The sequence below is a fragment of the Myodes glareolus genome, chromosome 9, assembly GCF_982192425.1.
Source record: "Myodes glareolus chromosome 9, mMyoGla1.1, whole genome shotgun sequence".
Taxonomy (NCBI): Eukaryota; Metazoa; Chordata; class Mammalia; order Rodentia; family Cricetidae; genus Myodes; species Myodes glareolus.
Window position 1 is genome coordinate 47,359,276 of NC_142034.1, and position 16,476 is coordinate 47,375,751.

Consider the following 16,476-nt stretch of genomic DNA (forward strand, 5'->3'; position numbering starts at 1 on the left):
CCAGCCCTGGGTACTCTGTTCTCACTGGGAAGAGGGTGTTGATGTGGGAGGAAGGTGATCTCCAAGGACACTTAGTGAGGTCTGGAGACACTTTTCATTGTCACAACTGAGTGACAGAAGTCTGTACTACTATTTAGTAAGAAAAGGCTAAGGGGGCTGCTAAATCACCCATTATGAGCAGGATAATCCTCTAATAAAGGAGTCCCTTGATGAACATGACAGCAGTCTGGTGGCCGAGTGACTCTGCTTTACCTCCATGCCTATCCTAAACTTAAGGATGAAGGCCCAATTCTCAAGAAACGCCTTCTCCCCATAGGCTCTGCTCCTCCAGGGGCAGCGGTTCTGGGCTCTGGTGATGTTCTCGCAGGCATCCTGGATGGGCTGGAAGGGTCTTCTGTGCGGCATGATGGTAAAGGAGGAGGCACAGAGGGTGTTGAAGAGGAGCTGGCTTTCTCCTAGCTCCCTCCCACGGAACTCAGCAGTTCTCAGGGGCCGTAGGGGTTAAGGTCCAAGGACCAACTCTGTCTCTTTGGGAGTCTTGGCCAGGGTCCTTATCTAGCCATCTCCCTGGGAGGTTCCAGTTGGAGCTGTGAGCTGAGAGGAAGTGTAGTAGCCAGCCGACCCCAGAGATCCGTTTCCTGTCTAAGTCCATTCTCCTCTCTGCTGGGAAAGCGATGGCGAGGTAGATCTTCCAGCTTCACCCGTGTCCCCGGTACCTCAACATAATCACTCTGTTGCAAAATAATGGCCTCTGTTGACAGTGAATGAAGTCTGCCTTATTTGGAGTTCTCTAAATAAGGTGGATTTGCAGCTGGTGAGGATATGAACTGGGGATGGGATTCGGGTGGTAAGGTGCTTGCAAGACTCTGTGTTTGATCCCAAGACTCTACATAAACCAGGTGTGGGGACGCAGGCCGGAAACCGCAACACTTAAAAGGTAGAAGTAAGAGGATCAAGAGTTCAAGAACACCCTCGGCTACATATAGAGTTTGAGGCCAGTCTGGGATACAGGGCCTTAAAAACAGACCTGTGATCTTCTGTTTAACAAGGTCTTTGCTGTATTTCTGTTTGTTCAGGATGACATCGATGGCCTTGAACCTGTGAACCTCCTGCCTTGATCAGCTGAGTAGCTGGAACTTCAGATGGGCAGCACACCCTACTTGGTGTTTCTTCCCTCAAGCCGAGGATCAAAGGCAAGTGCACTCTGCCCCTGAGCGACACCCTGACCCCATCTGTAATCCACGCTAAGAAAGAAGAGAGTTGGCTTGGATCAAAGAGCAAAAGCGAACTGTGTCAAGAGGATGTGGAGGAGGCTCTTCCCTACAGTAGAGGAAGAAGAGCCGGCAAGAAGAAAAGGACCTTGGAGCAAGAGCCCGTGCTGTTGGTGATTGGCCTATAGTGGTGCATGTATTCACCTGGCATTCTCACACATAGACAGACATACAGACAAACACGTGGAAGTGTGCCTCCCCTAATCAATGGGCGCGTGTTCAGGAGCCACCGGTGAGAAAGAAGCCATCTCACACTGGGGCAGGACAGGATGACTAGGGTGTGTCTCCTTTCATGTACAGGATGCCCCCAGGTAACAGTCACACAAGGGCAGTTGGTTGTGTTGCTGCTGGGAGCCGTGTGGGGGGACACTTAGGAAACAAAGCTTGATGAAACTGGCAAGAGTCCTCAGTCCAAGCTGGGTGGGGGTGGCACATGCCTTTAATCCCAGCACTTGGGAGGCAGAGGCAGGCGGATCTCTGTGAGTTTGAGGCCAGCCTGGTCTACAAGAGCTAGTTCCAGGACAGGCTTCAAAGCTACAGAGAAACCCTGTCTCGAAAAACCGAAATAAAAATAAACAAGCAAAATAAGAGTCCTCAGTCCAACCCAAGTACAGCGCTGAAGTACCTGCCACGAGCACCCACCAGGAGCTTTGCTAGCTGCAGGTGGAAGCACTAGCTAAAGCAAGGCACTACACAAGGCAATCGGGGTATCGATCAATTTCTCCTGGCGCATCTTCCAAAGAGAGGCTGGGTCGCCTAAGAGACCGAGTGTGCTGTAACAGGCTATGCATACAGTCCTATGAGCAGCTGCTGGAAGCTAGCTTGTGGGTGGACCAGTAGCCCTGCATCCTTGAGATCTGGGGGTTAGTACAAACTTCTGTACTATGGAAAGTTTCCTGGCTGGTCTCACTTACAGGTTCACACAAGATCTCATTTCCCATGGGGGAAGATCTAGAACCCAGATGAAAGTCGATATGACCTGGGGACTAATCGGGGCTGCTGATTTGATACAGTAACCAGGTGTCCCAGGCTTTTCACTGGACTACTGATTTCCAAGGCCATCTCGGGAATATTTTTTCATAAACGTTTTGTCTTGGGGGCTGGAGAGATGGCTCCATTCTACTTGGATGCCCAGGCACCATTCAGGCTCATAGCTGCTGGAAATGAATACAGCTTGATTTGTTTTGAACTGGTGGAGCCAAGCAAAGCGCTTAGGCTCTGTGCAACTGCTTCTTTTGCAGACCGTCCATTAGTGCCTCCCCCAGCCATCCATTCATTCAGCAAACACACATTGAGCTCCAGCTAGTGTTAGGCACTGCTCCAGTTTCCAGAAACCCTACCTATCTTTTGCCTTCTGGGGTTGTTAGAAGGGGTTTGAAGCTCCCCATAGAAAAGACGTAGCTGTTCGTTACCTGTAATAAATGGAGCCCTCACGACCCATTCTGTACCAAGAAGAGCCATCTAAAGGGGACGGTTACCTATCAGATGGCTTCAGGCCATCTTCAGCTGGCAGGAAAAGGTCTCTGGTCAGAGGGGGCGGACCGGGGCGGGGCGCGCGCCCGGTACCTGCAGTGGCCGCCAGAGGGCAGCCAGGGAGCGTGCCCGGCCGGGGCGAACCCCCCAGGTAAGTGTGGCTAAAGTGGGGCCACCCCCCTTTCGGGGCACAGTCTTTCGGGGCCCATGTGTGTGTGTTTGGCTCCAAGATGGGGGCCAGAGAGCACGCAGCGGATGGCCCCGTAGCTAGAGCTCAGATCCTGGAGATGTTGGAACCTGGGGTGGGGACGGTCCCTGGTCACCGTTGGGGCGCGGACAGGGCCTGGCGCCGAGCTTGCTCCCGGGCTTGCTCGCCCTCTCTCTTCCATGCCCGAGACTCTGGGCTGTACACAAGCTGTCCCGGGACAGCTCCGCGGTCTGCTCCGCCACCTCGCTCTCACTCCGAGAATCTGACCCACACCCCTGGGGGATGGGGGGTGGGAGGTGCGTTGAGCCTCGTGCCGCCCGAGTGTGTCCCCGGTGCGGGGCGGGAGCTGTCGGTGGGGGAGGGGCTCGCGGGCGGCGCGGACGCCAGGCGGCGCTGGGGCGAGCGCGCCCGCGAGCGAGTCAACAAGTGCGGAGCTCAGCGAGCGCGCACGTGCGGCGGGAGGGGCCTGCGGGTGGTGGCGGGCGCCACTGTCCCTCAGTGCCCCTCCGGGTCAGGGGCAGGGATTCAATGCTTTCGGTGTTTGGTGTGTGTGTAGGGGGGGAGGCGGGTGTCCTTGACCCTGGACGTTCGAATCAAGCCCACTGGTGGGCGTTCAGGAATGGGAATCCGAAAGCACGTGGAGCCTTTTAGTGTGCAGGTGCAAGGTGGCAGCTCTCCGCCGTGGCGAACGCGGCTCTGCCCCCTGAAAACCCCTTCCCCGCTGTTATTCAGGTTTGGGGGAATGTTTCAAACCACACCAGACGCCGCCGTGCGCTCAGAATGGTGACACCCCAACCGGCTCCCAGGAGTCTCAGTCCGTTTGCTCACTCCGAGGTGGTTACCTCCCGCCTGGCTGCTCTAGGGCAGAGCGACCCGATTTTCCACCCGTGTGTTCGCCTACACCTTAGCGGTCGCCCTGGGAGAAGGTGGGATGCTGAAGGTGGAAACCCGATCTCCGTGAGATCTGAGTCCGTGGGATCCAGGTCGCTCTTTGTGGCTTTGTGAAGCGGGGAAGCTTTGATCCCACCAAAGGGCACATGAGGGAAAGGGGCATCCCTGAGGCCGCAGAGTGGGAGCCTCTTGGAGAAGCCAGCTCTGTAGTTCAGGGTCCGTCCCGCCCCCACCCGGAGAGATTGCGCCCTCCATCGCTGCTTTTGTCAGCCACTTGTCTCCCGTCTGAAGAAAAAAAAAAAAAAAAAAAAAAGCCGAACCATGAGGTGAGCTGTAAGCTTTGCTTTCCCTGTCACATTTTCTCCACAAGTGAGCTCTGTACCTGCTGCCCGGTCCTCCTCTCCCTAATCCCGCAACCTGACTACTTAGCTGAAGCTGCTAACTCAGGCTTTCCCGCCTCCCACCCTCCTGTTCCCACTCCCTACCCATCCCCGGGTGCCCACTTTGCCACCTTCCTTACCCACTGGTGATCTTTATTTCTTTTTGTTCTTCTCCAGTTGTTTCTTTTCTGAGCCAGTTCACGGCTTCTCATGCAATGGCCTTGGAGAGGCTTCTGGGTCACACTGTCTGGGTCCAGGCTTGCTCTGGGCTGCCCCACAGTCCCTCAAAGAATCTGAATCTGGACAAGTGTCTCAGACAACAGCCCTTCTCGTTCTGTAAGGCCACCCTTGCCTCTAAGGAATCTTCCCTCTTCCTCTGGGACAAGCTTGCCCTGTTCTGGATCAGTGTAGGCCTGAATACAGACTTCTGCTGCCAGCCCCTTGCCACAAGCCATCAGGCACTTCACCTCTAGAATGAGCGGCCCTTGACATTTTCACTGGCTCCTAAGAACTCCTCTGAGTCTCTTGATTTCCTCAGGCCTTTCAGGGCTCCGCTTCTTTACCGAGTTTACAGGCTCCCAGTCCTGGCACTGAACCTTCTCACTTCCCTCCACAGTCCCCCTTGTTCTTCCCTGCACTGTCTGGCTCAGGTGCAACGGCCTGAGAAAACTCGATCCCCCTGCATTTTCCAAATCCCACTACTCCGGGACCCCCTTTCCTGGCTCTGTGTCTTTATCCACTGCTGTCATGCGGGTCTCTGACATCAGAGTCTTCCTTTTTTCCCTTGGAGTCTTAGCACTGTGCATCCTGTAGGGCACAGGGGTTCAGTAAACTGCCCCCAGATTTCTTAGAACTCTTCATCTCATCACCTGGAGCCCTGTTCAAATCAAGTCTCCCTCGAGGAGTTTCTGATTCTTCCAGCTTCAGGGCCTTCTGCCTCTCTGGGCTCATGGGTGACTTGGCTGCAGGGTGCTCTGTGCAGTGTAATCTTGAGTGTTCTCTGCTGTTAGCTGCTTAACCACAGTAGCGCTATCCGAGTGGCCATTCTGTGGCCTGTGTTGGGCAGTGTATCAGGGTCCAGGTGTTCTTGAAGTACCCAGAGAGTGGATATCAGGATTATTGTCTTCTTTCTGCTCATCATGATACAAACTCCTCAGGGCCTGGGACGGGTCTGAATTACACAGCTTGCCCTTGGGCAGAGCTGAGATGGAACGCAGTCCGGCAGACTCAAAGGTGTCTTTAAGATACAAGGGTTTCTTGTTTATCCCAAAAGTGTATTGTTCCACGTCTCCAGTGTCCCCTCGGTGTCTGATCCTGGTGTGCAGGGCATATTGGTGGCTTGGGCCTCTCCTGGACTCCAGGAAAAGAATAACAGACAAATGGGTAACGGGATCCCTGACTCCAGAGGCTGTGACATCAGTCAGGGAGCCCTGGAAAATGCTGTTGTCCGATCTGGCTTTAGAGTTATGGAGTAGAGAGCTGTGTGGGGTGGGGGTCCCCTTAGATCTGCCCTTCTAGAGTTTCCTAAGTGCCCAGCCTCTAAGGACACTTGTAGTGGTCCTTTTGGAACCTTCAGCTAAGTTTCTTTAGAAGGCGCCCTTCCCTTCTGTTGCAGGCCACTGTCATATGAAATGAGCTCCTGCTGTGAAATCCTGTTACCATAGCAACCAGTAGCGCTAGTCCCAACCCTCCTGCTCCTAGGTCTCTGCGCTGTGTGCTTGGAGGGGCTTTTTCTGTGTTTGCTGCCTAGAGAAATTAAGTATTCCCCCTTCGTGTTCTTTTTGTGTAGCTATGAAATTCTTTTTGCTTCTTCAAACCAGTGGCTTCTGGCATCGTTGGGGTCCCAGCCGGTCTCCAGGCAGCTGGTTCGCCATGGTGATGACCCTGGTTTAGGTCATATTTTGAGTGATACCCACTACTCATGTGTAAGAGCTATTCTGCTTCTCATCTTGGATACTTGTCAGGAAAGAGGTAAAGCAGGTGCTCGAGAGGTGGGCAAGCCAGTTTTTTTCTTCTTCAGCTCCCGGGTGGGCAAGCCAGTTTTCTCCAGTTGTCAGAGGCCTTGTCCACAGATATGACCCAGAACAGGGCACCTCAGAGGTGTGAAGGGAGACAAGGATGCTTTGGGCAGCGGCCACAAGCTATTAATATAGACCAAGTGTGGGACTGGAGAGATGGCTCAGCAGTTAATAGCATTGGCTGCTCTTCCAGAGGACCAGGGATCAATTCCCAGCACCAATATGGCAGCTCACAACTGTCTGTGACTCCAGTTCCAGGGGATTCAGCACCCTCATACAGACATACATGCAGGCAAAACACCAATGCACATAAAAATAAATAAATCTTTAAAAAATACTTTTAAAAAAACAAAAGCAAACAAAAAAGAAAGAAAGAAAAATATGGGTCAAGCACTTCCAGATGTAGTTTCTTTATTTAATTCCTGAGCAAGGAAAGTTAAAAAGTATTACTATTACCCCCATTTTCCAGGTCAAAAATGCCCAGAGAAGCAGTGTTTGTCAGGTGACGCACGGGTCCGCGATGGAAAGTCTGTCTTCTGTGTCTTAGCCCTGTGTGGTGCGGATGGACAATGAAAGACTATGATTTAAGAATGAATGGGTTAGGGGGCTGGAGAGATGGCTCAGCGGTTAAGAGCACTGCCTGTTCTTCCAAAGGTTCTGAGTTCAATTCCCAGCAACCACATGGTGGCTCACAACCATCTGTAATGAGGTCTGGTGCCCTTTTCTGGCCTGTAAGCATTCATGGAGACAGAATATTGTATACATTATATATATATATATATATATATATATATATATATATATATATATATATAATGAATGGGTCAGCTGTAGAGGAATAGACTGGCTTTTCTAAGGTTCAAAGCCTAGAGAGCAGGTGTTTTCAACATTGTATAAGCCTCTCCTAGTGGACAAGTAGCTACAGTGGAAAGGAATGTTACATTCAGACTGGCGCTGTTAAATAACCAGTTAAACTGGGAAGGACTCGGAGTCCCCAGCAGGGAATGGACATAGAAATGGGTGCAAATGTAGGTACTCGGAATTCCACTGCTGGTGAGAATGGGCGCTTCCCAGCCTCAGCTGCACCCTGGACGAGTCACGCTGGCTGAAATCCGAGGCAGCTGTAAGTCAGCATAGTGCTACTCCAGAGGCAGGAGGATAGCTGAAGACCTGCTCTGTTCTCCGGGCTGGCCCTGAACTCGGGTTCAAATGGTCCTCCTGCGTAGGTCTCAACTGACTTTTTTTTAAAAAAAATCTGAATGGTCGCTTGTTGGGTTCATGCTGTCAGAATCATCAGTCCCCACCCCGCTCTGTGACGTTGAGGACAGGGCTCAGAGCCTCCTCATGTAAGAAAGGAATCAACACCTGAGCTGGACCCTAAACCCGGAATTCACTTGTGGGTCTTGGTGTGTCCTTCCCTGTATATATTATATGTCAATAGAACGTTCTAAAACAGAAAAAGGGCTACCGTGAGCCTGGTGCTAGGGTGTGGTGGACGCAACGCTCTGTTCCCGTATAGAAGGGTCTCACACCTGTCGCCTCACTGACTTTTCCTGGAATCTTGGCTTTTCTGTGACAGGTGGGAGGTGACTTGAGAATGTACTTCCAAGTTCTTGAAGGAGTTGGCTTGGAGGTTGAAGGAGAGCCAGGGTTAGCTGTGCTCATGTCCCTTGCACAGCACTGACTCCGCCAGAGAGCTCACGTAACTAGCAGGGAGCTACTGGGCTTGGACACTGTCCCCATTCTGCTCCCTGGATGGACCAGGGGTGAGCGAATGAGGGTACGTGTGTCTCCATTGGCTAGTTTCCAGGTGTTAGGTCTTCCTGGGTGTTGCAGCAGCCCCGGCCCAGACCTTGGTCTTCAGCAGCGAGCTGCCAACAAAAGAGCATTGCTAGGCCCGGGCCGGCTGCAGAGCCCCAGCATGTGCTCTGACAGCGCCGCTCTGTTCGCGCTGCATTTCCATGCTGCTAAAAATACCAGCGCGCCTTATGTAAGACTGCAGGTACCGTGTAGAGACGCCTTATATAAAAGCACTCCTCAGACCCTGGACAGTCAGCCGCGTGTCCCCATGACCGTTAGGGCGCAGTTATGAAGCTGCTGCTCCTCAGATCCTGGACAGTCAGACGCATATCCCCATGACCGTTAGGGTGCAGTTATGAAGCTGGGGGTCTGTTTGCCTGTCAAGGAAGAGAGCTGTCATTGGTGTCCTGCCCCATCAGCAGTGTTTCTGCCTCATTCATATGTTGGTGTGTTTGTGTCTTTGGGTGTGGCCCATCTGAGCATTCGGGTTGATGCTAGACTACTCTGTGAGATTTGCCCTTCCTCTGGTTCCAAGTCACTGACAGTGGATCCTCTGCGTCACCAAGATGCAGCATTCGTCATGACTAGGTGGATTTGCCTCGAATGCTCATGGTGATGAGGACAGCCCATCTTATTGGTTGGCCATGATTTAATAGGAAGAAGAAACAATAAAAACACAGATATACAGTGCTGGGCCAAAAACAGGGAGAAATTTTATAGGGGCCTGACCTGTACATCCATGGGTCCTGAGGCTTGGACAGGGGGATCTCTGTAGGGTGTGTGTGTGTGTGTGTGTGTGTGTGTGTGTGTGTGTGTGTAGGTCAGAGGAAAGCTAATGGGAGTTGCTTCTCTCATTTGTGTCCTGGGATGAATCTTAGACTGTCAGGCTTGGTGGTGACTGCCATTGCCCGCTAAGTCATCTTGTCAACCCCAGTTGGATTTTTGAAGCAGCGTTTTGCTTATGTAACTCAGGTTGGCCTGGAACTCACAATCCTGCAGCCTCAGTTCCTAAGTGTTTTGGCCATATGCCTCCATGGCGTGTCTAGGCCCTGGGTTCAATCCCCAGCCCCATAAGGTGGGGGAGGGATAAGGGGTGGGGATACTAGCATCTGAGTATACATGGCGGCTCTGGGGCAGCCTTTCTGCATACTGTAAGTGATGAAAACCATATAGCTTACTGGAAGCCTGGTGGTAGACCAGGCACATGAGCTTGAGTTTCCGTACCTTGGAGTAATGTGCAGCCTGAGAGGCAGTAGGTCTTTGTTGCACAACACGTGTAAATGTCATAGGCTTGTCCGAAAGAGAGAGGACGAGTGATCAATGTCATCTAGTGTGTTTGTAGAAATGTCCATATAGGGGCTGGGCAGGTGGCTCAGCAGTGAAGACACTTGCTGCTCTTGCAGAGGACCTGGGTTCGGTTCCAGGTACCCATATGGCAGTTCACTGTCTATAACCATGTGTAACTCCAGTTTCAGAGGATCTGATGCCCCCTTCTGGCTTCATGGACACCAGGCACACACACAGTATACCTGCAGACAAAACAGTCATTCTTGTAAAATAAAAGTGAGTCAATAGTAAAAGCAGAAATAGTGTGTAGCTCAATTGTAGACCACTTGCCTAGCATATTCAAGGTCCTGGGTTCCATCTCTAGCATATATGTGCTCTCTCCACTAATATATATGCACATATATACATATATGTACAGGAATATAAATGCATGTCCTACATGTGAAAGAAAATAAGATCTAGCGTAATAACTACTATCTACAGGCACTGCATGCATGATGCAGACATACATGTAGGTAAAACACCCATATATATATATATATATATATATATATTTAAACACCCATTTAAATATATATTTAAAAAGAATGAAAAATGTGTTTTTATGTGTATATGAGCCTGCAGGAGTTTATGTACACCACATATGTTCATGAGCCCTCAGAGGCTAGAAGACATCATCAGGGCCTTGGAGCTGGAGTTACAGGTGCTTGTGGGCTACTGTGTGGGCGCTGAGGACTGAATGTGGATTCTCTATAGAAATAGCAAGTGCTCTTAATTACTGAACCGTCTCTTCAGCCCATAATTTGCTTTGCTTTTTTTTTTTTTAAGACAAGGTCTCCTGTTACTCAGACTGTCTTCAACTTTGCTACATAGCAGAGGATGACCTTGAACTTCTGATCTGCCTTTCTGTATCCCAAATGCTAGGATTATAGATTATAGGCATGCACTATGCTAGGCTTATTTAATGCTAGAGAGTGAAGGCAAGGCTTCACAGATGTAGACAACCACTCTAACAATGGGGCTACATCCAGCCCTATGCCACCCAATCCTATACTTTTAATTTAAAAACATAATTTTATTGAAGTCGTGTGTGTGTGTGTGTGTGTATGTGTGTGTGTGATAAGAATTCAGACTCAGCCCTTTGGGCATACTAGGCAGACACTACATTATGCTACTACTAAGTTCGTCTTTGACATATATGCATTACAGAGTTCATCCATTTAAGAACATGTCTTAATTAGGGTTTCTATTGCTGTGAAGAGACACCATGACCACAGCAACTCTTATAAGGAAAACATTTAATTGGGGTTGGCTTACAGTGAGAGGTTTAGTTTAGTCCATTATTATCGTGGCAAGAAGCATGGTGGCATGGAGGCAGACATGGTGCTGGAGAGGTAGCTGGGAGTTCCACATCCGATCTGCAGGCAGCAGGAAGAGAGAGTGAGTCACCGAGCTTGGCTTGAACTTCTGAAACCTCCAACCCCCAGTGATACACTTCCTCCAACAAGGCCACAACTTCGCCAAGGCCACACTTCCTAATAGTGCCACTTTGTATGGGTCTGGGGGGGGCATTTATTCAGGCCGCCACATTCTACTCCCTGGTCCCCATAGCAGCATGTCATAAATCAAAATGCATTTAGTCCTGCTTCAAAGTCCCCATAGTCTAGCACAGTCTCAAACTTGTTTAAAAGTCCAGAGTCTCTTCCAAGACTTACGGCATCCCTTCACTGTTGCCCCTGTGAAATCAAAATGAAAAAGCAGGTCATACATTTCCAACATACAATGGCACAGGATGCACATTACCATTCCAAAAGGGAAGAAAGGGAGCATAGTGAGGAAATGCTGGACCAAAGCAAGACCTGGAACCAGCTGGGAAAACTCCAAAGTCTGCATCTCCGTGTCTGATATCAAAGTGCTCTTCAGATCTCCAACTCCTTCAGCTTTGTGGACTGCAACACGCTTCTTTCTCTTATTCTGGTTCCACTCCCTGTTAGCAGCTCTCCTCGGTAGGAGTCCCACCGCTCTGACATCTCCAACACTGGGGTCTCCAAGGCAATCCAGGCTTCACAGTTTCACTAATGGCCTAAGGGACACAAGTGGCATGTCTCTAACCCCAGCTCCAGGGACCGAAGGAAAGTGGTGAGTTCAGTTTCCAGCCTGTGCTTGGTAGTGAGCAGGCCAGCCTGGGATACAGCCAGAGCCTGTGGCAAAAACCAAAGAGCCAACAACAGAACTTAAAACAATTTATATGTTTACTTCTTCAGAGTGTTGACTGACATGTGATAAACAGTTTTCTTTTAGCTTGATGTTTTTCTTTATTATAATTATAATTATCATTATTATAACAGAGACTTAAATGCTCATGGGATGACTGAATGTCTGTGTTCCCCAGAGTTCATTGTCAAGACCCTATCTAAGTTAGGATTTCTATTGCTGTGATAAAACACCATAACCAAAAGCAACATCGGGAGGAAGGGGATAATTTCAGCTTAAGTTTCCAGGTAGCAGTCCATCACTGAGGGAAGTCAGGGCGGGAACTCAAACAGGGCAGGAACCTGGAGGCAGGAACTGATGCAGAGACCATGGAAGAATGCTGCTTACCAGCTTGCTCCTCACGGCTTGCTCAGCCTGCTTTCTTTATTCTTTTCTTTTCTTTTCTTTTCTTTCTTTCTTTCTTTCTTGCTTGCTTGCTTGCCTTCCTTTTTTCTTTTTTTAATTTTTAGACAGGGTTTCTCTGTGTATCCTTGACTGTCCTAGAACTCACTCTGTAGACCAGGTTGGCCTCAAACTCAGGGAAATCCAACTGCCTCTGCCTCCTGAGTGCTGGGATTAAAGGCATGTGCCACCGTGGCCCAGCTACTTGCCCTAGACCACCAACCCAGGAGTGGCATCACCCACAGTGAACTGGGCCTCTCACATCAACCATCAATCAAGAAAGTGCATTGCCAGTCAATCTGGTGGCTGTCATTTCCTCAATGGAGGGGCTTTCTTCCCAAATGACTCTAGCCAGCAAACTGTCCAGGGCTTCTAACCATGTGCATGCAGTAAGGGATTCATAAAAGCCCTAGAAGTTTGGATCTGTGGCTTAGAATGCTTACCCAGCATTCCTGAAGCTCTGGGCCCTGCGGCCAATGCTTTTTATCAGAAAGAAAAAGGAAGAGGGATGGGTGAAATGAGGGTCAAGCTCCTGTTGGATGGGATCCAAGGAAGAGACAGCAGAGAGCCCTGTGCCTCCGGCCTCCATACACCTTCATGACCCACCAGGAAGGTCCTGAAGACACAGGTAATATAGCCATCTACCCCCCAGGACGTGAGCCCTCTGCAGGAACCCAGTCAGCAGGCTTCTTGACCTCAGACTTCTAGTCCCAGAGAAACCAATGCCCAATTCACGCCCTCCATCTATGGTAGTGTGCTATGGAAGCCCAGGCGGATCAGCACACGCTGTGCCTGTGGTTGGATCCATTAGTCCTTCCCCTGTTTCAACAGCTCTTCCTTTGCTTTCGGGTTGAAAGGTTGACCCTGTTCCAAGGTTGGTTAAGTATTTGCCATTTTCTCCTGTTTCTTTCTGTTCCATGTTTTCTCTCCAGTCCTGTCAGAATTTATTTTGGTTTAGGATGGGAGGTTAGACTCTTCCTTGATTTTATATCCGAAATCTCATTAGCCAGGCCTCAGAATCCCACCAGACTGGCCCATTAACTGTCGCTTACAGTATCTGAGGGCTTTCATAGCCCAGATTCTGGACTCTACATCACTCCTACGATTCGGTTCCAAAGACTTAAGAATCACACTTACCACAGCAATGGTCTAACTTCTGGTACCAGTTTTCTGAATTGATAACTTTTTGGGTTTCTTCAGAAAATGTCCAACAAAAATTACTTAAGGAAGGAAGTTAGCTCATGGTTTGAGTTTTTATAGTCCATGTTGGCGGAAAGGGAGTGGCTGAAGGAGCAGGAAGCAGCTGGTCACATGGTATCTGTAGGCTGGAAGTGTGAGCATGAAGTGACGAATGCTTGGTGCTCAGCTAGCTTCCCCCCGCCCCTCAAATGCAATCCAGGACCTGAGCCTAGGGAATGTTAACACCCACATTTAAGAAGGATCTTTCCTCCTCAGTTAACCCAGTCAGGGTGATCTCCCACAGATGTGCCCAGAGTCTTGCCTCCATCATGATTCTAGCGCCTGTCACGCTGACAGGACTGTATAGCCTGTATAGTCATACTGTTAAAAATTCAAGGTATAAAAGGCAAGTGTTGAGAGCTTCCTTCCTTTCATATCCTTCAGCCCCCGGGTGCAGTAACCAGGGCTGCTCCATCTGACGGGTCCTTCCCTCTTTCTTCTGACTGACATTGAAAGTCAGCTTTACTATAGGATACAAACACACAAGTGTTGGGGTTTTCTGTTTTTTCCCTTAATCTGTCCTTTTCCCTCCTCTGTCACTTTTATTTTTTGCTGTTGTTTTTGTTTTAAGACAGGGTCTCACTGTGCGGCTCAGGATGGCCTGGAACTCACGATGTAGCCAATGATGGCTCTCAACTCTGTTCCCCTGTGTCTCCCTCTTAAGTGCTAGGATCACAGAACGTGCCACCATGCCTTGCTTTACTGTCGCACTTTTATTATGACTTTATATATGTTAATGTCTGGACATGCAAACCCTTGTTCTTAATTTCCTTGGTTATGTTTGCCTATGTATTCATTATTCTTTATGAAGTCCTATGATTGTTTCATTGCATTTTCTAAAAGTATCATTAAAATCCCATTTGGAATTGCATTTGTGAAATAATAAATAGACAGAGTTTTCCAGTCCAGGAACACAGTCTTTCTTCAAGTCGTGTCTCCACTCTGTCGTCTCCTGTTAGAGCGCCCAGAGGAGTTTCATGGGTTTTGTTTGGTTGGTTGGTTGTTATTGTTTTTAATGGAGGTGGTACACATTTCTTCTTAGGTGTTTTAAAGACAATTTGTAAAATTACATATTTGTTTAGCATGTGAATGTGCAGGTAGCTCCGCCTTCCATCATGCGGGTCCCAGGGATTGTACACAGGTTTGGTGGTAAGCCTCTTGATTCATCGAGCCATCTTGCCAGCCTCAAGTTTGTAGGTTGTGTTTCTCCTGGTAATGGAGTGCTTTTCTCAGCTGTCCGTTCAGCCCGCCCTCCCTCCCTCCTTCCTTCCTTTTTTTTTTTTTCTTTTTTTTGTTTACGGTGCTGGGAATGGAACCTAGGACCTCAGTTTACTACTGAACTATCCTTCCATCCTCATTTTCTTGGTGATTAAATATTATTGAAATAAAAGACAGTTACCGATTTCTTCTTTTTTTCTTCTAAGTCTCACTATGTCACTTAGGCTGGTCTTGAACTCACAAACTCAAAGTATCCTCCTCAGCCTCTAAAGTTTCTGGAACACAGGTATATATATATATATATACATCACAGTGCCTAGCTAGATGTTACTAATTTTTAAATAATTATCAAATATATGTATATACAGAAGCACATGGACACATGTGAGCAGTTTGAGCAGAATGATAAGGCAGCCCTGTGCCTGACTGATTTTATACCTCTCCTTAAACAGATTTGTCTACCCTGTCCCCAGGGGACACTCTGACCCTATTGCTATTTAATCGTTAACTGCTCTTTATAGCTTAACCACATAGGTTTATAGCTTTATTGTCCTGTTTGATTTTGCATGCATTTAAGCTTTTGTAAGTGGAGCCATACATAATCTACTTTCTTAATAGCCACATTGATGTGCAGTGTGTATTGTGGGGCTTACCCACTACTTGCCCGTGCTGTGGTTTCTTCTGTGACTCTCGGTAAAATGTAAAATGTCCACCTTATTCGTCCCTTCCACTTGTAGATGAACACTGGCTATTCGCACCTTCTTAGGCTATGGCCAGCATCCTTTCCAAGTGCAAGTTTCCCCGGGCTGTTGTTCCCAGGAATGAAGGACAGGGGTCACATACTGTTGCTCCTTGAAGTCTGAGGCTCCGGGTGTGCCATGTCGCTGCGCCCTCCCAGGCCTCCCTGCACTCACATTATCCATGCTTTTAGCTCCTGCCGCTGACCTGGCACGCTGATCTCTCGTTGGTTAGTGTGGGGGTGATGTGTGTTTGTGGGTTGTGTTTCCTCATTTACTCTCCTGTACTTCCCTTTACCTCCCACCCCACCCACTTTAGATTACATCTTCACACGTCCCATGGTGGCACTAACCCAACACAGAGTCTTCTCTTCTTCTTGGCTTTCCACTGAATTAGTAGCACCCTTTGAAGATCAGACAGTTGGATTCTTCGGTGAGCTTGCTCCAACCCAGATCCAGTGTTTATTTCTGGTCCTGTTCTGTGGTTTTGAGGCTCAGACCCCATCATTTGTACAATGCTGCACATATAATAAAGTCCCCAAACCTGGAATGTCCCTTCTGGTGAGCTCAGATAGAGGATCCTTTTTAGTTGTTTGTTTGTTTATTTATTTGGTTTTTTTGAGACAGGGTTTCTCTGTAGCTTTGGAGCCTGTCCTAGAACTAGCTCTTGTAGACCAGGCTGACCTCGAACTCACAGAGATCCGCCTGCCTCTGCCTCCCGAGTGCTGGGATTAAAGGTGTGTGCCACCATCGCCTGGCTTGTTTATTTATTTTTAAGATGAAGTTTCACTTGGTAGTTTAGGCTGGTTTTAAGCTCATGAGCCTTCTTAATGCTGGCATTGCAAGTGTGGGCCATCATGCCTGGCTTCTTTTATAGGGTTTGCCTCTGTTAGGAGCTAAATTGCTGGTTCCTACGCGAGGTGCAGCTGGGTGTGTGCACTGTGTGTCCACATATGTGCTTGCACGTGCACAGATACCAGAAGCTGATGTCAGGTACCTTTCTCTTCCACCTTCACCCTAGTTGTTGAGACAAGGTCACTGTTTGAGCTACACTGACCCCGGCGTCCATCCCATTCTAGGATTGTAGGTGGTTGCTGGGGATTGAACTGAGGTCCTCATTCTGGCCCAGCAAGCCCCTTTGCTCGCTGAGCCATCTTCCCAGTTCGACTGCTTTACTAGTTGAGGCATAACATCCACTCAGGAAGCTGCAATGTCACCAATGTACTGTGATCTCATTTTACAAAGTGAGTGTACCTCTGAGGCCGTCTCCCAGGTTGTAGAGGGACCTTGGCCCCCACT

At 49.1% G+C, this 16,476-nt stretch overlaps 1 protein-coding gene across 2 annotated transcripts in view; it reads left to right on the forward strand.

Moving 5' to 3' along the window:
• Nucleotides 1-2,823: 2,823 nt before the first annotated feature.
• Rph3al (rabphilin 3A like (without C2 domains)) overlaps nucleotides 2,824-16,476 on the forward strand; it is a 146,094-nt gene continuing 132,441 nt past the window's right edge. For both annotated transcript variants that reach the window (XM_085695329.2, XM_085695331.2), the window contains exon 1: nucleotides 2,824-2,895. The gene's annotated coding sequence lies outside the window, so the exon portion shown is untranslated. The remainder of the gene's footprint in view (nucleotides 2,896-16,476) is intronic.